This window comes from Mixophyes fleayi, unplaced genomic scaffold (assembly GCF_038048845.1).
Source record: "Mixophyes fleayi isolate aMixFle1 unplaced genomic scaffold, aMixFle1.hap1 Scaffold_1765, whole genome shotgun sequence".
NCBI classification, from domain to species: domain Eukaryota; kingdom Metazoa; phylum Chordata; class Amphibia; order Anura; family Limnodynastidae; genus Mixophyes; species Mixophyes fleayi.
Genome location: NW_027446078.1, coordinates 87,501 through 91,081, shown reverse-complemented (window position 1 = coordinate 91,081; position 3,581 = coordinate 87,501). Strand labels below are relative to the sequence as shown.

The window sequence follows — 3,581 nt, the reverse complement described above, 5'->3', positions numbered from 1 at the left end:
TTCTTATACATCTAGAAAACAGCATTGAAGGAAGCCGGAACAAGAGAGAAGAAAAAAAGACCTACAGCACCTGGTATTCCCAGGTGGTCTCTGAGCCAAGTACTAACCAGGCCCGGCTCTGCTTAGCTTCCAAGATCAGACGAGATTGGGCTTGTCCAGGGTGGTGTGGCTGTAGGTATTGGTTTCCTAATCACCTACATCACTTATACATTTTAAAACCAGCATTGAAGGAAGCCAGAACAAGAGAGAAAAAAAAAAGTACTATCCAGGCCCGGACCTGCTTAGCTTTCAAGATCAGACAAGATTGGGCTTGTTCAGGGTGGTGTGGCTGTAGGTATTGGTTTCCTATTGACCTACATCTCTTATACATCTCAAAACCAGCATTGAAGGAGGCCGGAACAAGAGAGAAAAAAAAAAGCCTACAGCCCCTGGTATTTCCAGGAGGTCTCCCATCCAAGTACTAACCAGGCCCAGCCCTGCTTAGCTTCCAAGATTAGACAAGATTGGGCTTGTTCAGGGTGGTGTGGCTGTAGGTATTGGTTTCCTATTGACCTACATCTCTTATACATCTTAAAACCAGCATTGAAGGAAGTCGGAACAAGAGAGAAAAAAAAAAGGGCCTACAGCACCTGGTATTACCAGGTGGTCTCGCATCCAAGTACTAACCAGCCCCGGCTCTGCTAGATTGGGCTTGTTCAGGGTGGTGTGGCTGTAGGTATTGGTTTCCTATTGACCTACATCTCTTATACATCTAAAAACCAGCATTGAAGGAAGCCGGAACAAGAGAGAAAAAAAACAGGCCTACAGCACCTGGTATTCCCAGGTGGTCTCCATCCAAGTACTAACCGGGGCCTGTCCCTGCTTAGCTTCCAAGATCAGACGAGATTGGGGCTTGTTCAGGGTGGTGTGGCTGTAGGTATTGGTTTCCTATTGACCTACATCTCTTATACATCTCAAAACCAGCATTGAAGGAGGCCGGAACAAGAGAGAAAAAAAAAAGCCTACAGCACCTGGTATTTCCAGGTGGTCTCCCATCCAAGTACTAACCAGGCCCAGCCCTGCTTAGCTTCCAAGATCAGACGAGATTGGGCTTGTTCAGGGGTGGTGTGGCTGTAGGTATTGTTTTCTTATTGACCTACATCTCTTATACATCTAAAAAAAGCATTGAAGGAAGCCGGAACAAGAGAGAAAAAAAAAAAGGCCTACAGCAACTGGTATTCCCAAGGTGGTCTCCCATCCAAGTACTAACCAGGCCCAGCCCTGCTTAGCTTCCAAGATCAAACGAGATTGGGGCTTGTCCCAGGGTGGTGTGGCTGTAGGTATTGGTTTCTAATGACCTACATCACTTATACATTTTAAAACCAGCATTGAAGGAAGCCAGAACAAGAGAGAAAAAAAAAAGTACTAACCAGGCCTGGACCTGCTTAGCTTTCAAGATCAGACGAGATTGGGCTTGTTCAGGGTGGTGTGGCTGTAGGTATTGGTTTACTATTGACCTACATCTTTTTATACATCTCAAAACCATCATTGAAGGAGGCCGGAACAAGAGAGAAAAAAAAAGCCTACAGCATCTGGTATTTCCAGGTGGTCTCCCATCCAAGTACTAACCAGGCCAGCCCTGCTTAGCTTCCAAGATCAGACGAGATTGGGCTTGTTCAGGTGTGGTGTGGCTGTAGGTATTGTTTTCTTATTGACCTACATCTCTTATTCATCTAAAAACAAGCATTGAAGGAAGCCGGAACAAGAGAGAAAAAAAAAAAGGCCTACAGCACCTGATATTCCCAGGTGGTCTCCCATCCAAGTACTAACTAGGCCCAGCCCTGCTTACCTTCCAAGATCAGACAAGATTGGCTTGTCCAGGGTGGTGTGGCTGTAGGTATTGGTTTTCTAATGACCTACATCACTTATACATTTTAAAACCAGCATTGAAGGAAGCCAGAACAAGATATAAAAAAAAAAAGTACTAACCAGGCCCGGACCTGCTTAGCTTCCAAGATCAGACGAGATTGGGCTTGTTCAGGGTGGTGTGGATGTAGGTTTTTGGTTTCCTATTGACCTACATCTCTTATACATCTAAAAACCAGCATTGAAGGAAGCCGGAACAAGAGAGAAGAAAAAAAGGCCTACAGCACCTGGTATTCCCAGGTGGTCTCCCATCCAAGTACTAACCAGGCCCGGCTCTGCTTAGCTTCCAAGATCAGACGAGATTGGGCTTGTTCAGGGTGGTGTGGCTGTAGGTATTGTTTTCCTATTGACCTACATCTCTTATTCATCTAAAAACAAGCATTGAAGGAAGCCGGAACAAGAGAGAAAAAAAAAATGGCCTACAGCACCTGGTATTCCCAGGTGGTCTCCCATCCAAGTACTAACCAGGCCCGGCCCTGCTTAGCTTCCAAGATCAGATGAGATTGGGCTTGTCCAGGGTGGTGTGGCTGTAGGTATTGGTTTTCTAATGACCTACATCACTTATACATTTTAAAACCAGCATTGAAGGAAGCCAGAACAAGATATAAAAAAAAAAGTACTAACCAGGCCCGGACCTGCTTAGCTTTCAAGATCAGACGAGATTGGGCTTGTTCAGGGTGGTGGGGTTGTAGGTATTGGTTTCCTATTGACCTACATCTCTTATACATCTCAAAACCAGCATTGAAGGAAGTCGGAACAAGAGAGAAAAAAAAAAAGCGCCCTACAGCACCTGGTATTCCCAGGTGGTCTCGCATCCAAGTAATAACCAGCCCCGGCTCTGCTTAGCTTCCAAGATCAGACGAGATTGGGCTTGTTCAGGGTGGTGTGGATGTAGGTTTTGGTTTCCTATTGACCTACATCTCTTATACATCTAAAAACCAGCATTGAAGGAAGCCGGAACAAGAGAGAAAAAAAAAAGGCCTACAGCACCTGGTATTCCCAGGTGGTCTCCCATCCAAGTACTAACCAGGCTCGTCCCTGCTTAGCTTCCAAGATCAGACGAGATTGGGCTTGTTCAGGGTGGTGCGGCTGTAGGGTATTTTTTTCCTATTGACCTACATCTCTTATACATCTAAAAACCAGCATTGAAGGAAGCCAGAACAAGAGAGAAGAAAAAAAGGCCTACAGCACCTAGTATTCCCAGGTGGTCTCCCATCCAAGTACTAACCAGGCCCGGCTCTGCTTAGCCTTCCAAGATCAGACGAGATTGGGCTTGTTCAGGGTGGTGTGGCTGTAGGTATTGTTTTCCTATTGACCTACATCTCTTATTCATCTAAAAACAAGCATTGAAGGAAGCCGGAACAAGAGAGAAAAAAAAAATGGCCTACAGCACCTGGTATTCCCAGGTGGTCTCCCATCCAAGTACTAACCAGGCCTGGCCCTGCTTAGCTTCCAAGATCAGATGAGATTGGGCTTGTCCAGGGTGGTGTGGCTGTAGGTATTGGTTTTCTAATGACCTACATCACTTATACATTTTAAAACCAGCATTGAAGGAAGCCAGAACAAGATATAAAAAAAAAAGTACTAACCAGGCCCGGACCTGTTTAGCTTTCAAGATCAGACGAGATTGGGCTTGTTCAGGGTGGTGGGGCTGTAGGTATTGGTTTCCTATTGAC

General features: G+C 45.5%; 3 non-coding genes and 10 pseudogenes across 3 annotated transcripts; all 13 read right to left on the bottom strand.

Annotated features, from left to right (window-relative positions):
• Window positions 1–58: 58 nt before the first annotated feature.
• Window positions 59–177, bottom strand: LOC142118769 (5S ribosomal RNA; annotated as a pseudogene).
• Window positions 178–416: 239 nt separating this feature from the next.
• On the bottom strand, window positions 417–535 carry LOC142118771 (5S ribosomal RNA; annotated as a pseudogene).
• A 263-nt stretch (window positions 536–798) lies between these two features.
• LOC142118863 (5S ribosomal RNA) lies at window positions 799–918 on the bottom strand (annotated as a pseudogene).
• An 80-nt stretch (window positions 919–998) lies between these two features.
• LOC142118659 (5S ribosomal RNA) lies at window positions 999–1,118 on the bottom strand (annotated as a pseudogene).
• An 81-nt stretch (window positions 1,119–1,199) lies between these two features.
• LOC142118829 (5S ribosomal RNA) lies at window positions 1,200–1,321 on the bottom strand (annotated as a pseudogene).
• Window positions 1,322–1,559: 238 nt separating this feature from the next.
• On the bottom strand, window positions 1,560–1,678 carry LOC142118922 (5S ribosomal RNA; annotated as a pseudogene).
• Window positions 1,679–1,760: 82 nt separating this feature from the next.
• LOC142118775 (5S ribosomal RNA) lies at window positions 1,761–1,878 on the bottom strand (annotated as a pseudogene).
• A 242-nt stretch (window positions 1,879–2,120) lies between these two features.
• LOC142118581 (5S ribosomal RNA) lies at window positions 2,121–2,239 on the bottom strand. Its single transcript, XR_012683114.1, has one exon. It is a non-coding gene; the product is annotated as a 5S ribosomal RNA (ribosomal RNA).
• Window positions 2,240–2,321: 82 nt separating this feature from the next.
• LOC142118809 (5S ribosomal RNA) lies at window positions 2,322–2,440 on the bottom strand. The gene has a single exon (XR_012683168.1). It is a non-coding gene; the product is annotated as a 5S ribosomal RNA (ribosomal RNA).
• A 243-nt stretch (window positions 2,441–2,683) lies between these two features.
• LOC142118941 (5S ribosomal RNA) lies at window positions 2,684–2,802 on the bottom strand (annotated as a pseudogene).
• An 81-nt stretch (window positions 2,803–2,883) lies between these two features.
• On the bottom strand, window positions 2,884–3,002 carry LOC142118676 (5S ribosomal RNA; annotated as a pseudogene).
• Window positions 3,003–3,084: 82 nt separating this feature from the next.
• On the bottom strand, window positions 3,085–3,204 carry LOC142118741 (5S ribosomal RNA; annotated as a pseudogene).
• An 82-nt stretch (window positions 3,205–3,286) lies between these two features.
• On the bottom strand, window positions 3,287–3,405 carry LOC142118976 (5S ribosomal RNA). The gene has a single exon (XR_012683194.1). It is a non-coding gene; the product is annotated as a 5S ribosomal RNA (ribosomal RNA).
• Window positions 3,406–3,581: the final 176 nt, after the last annotated feature.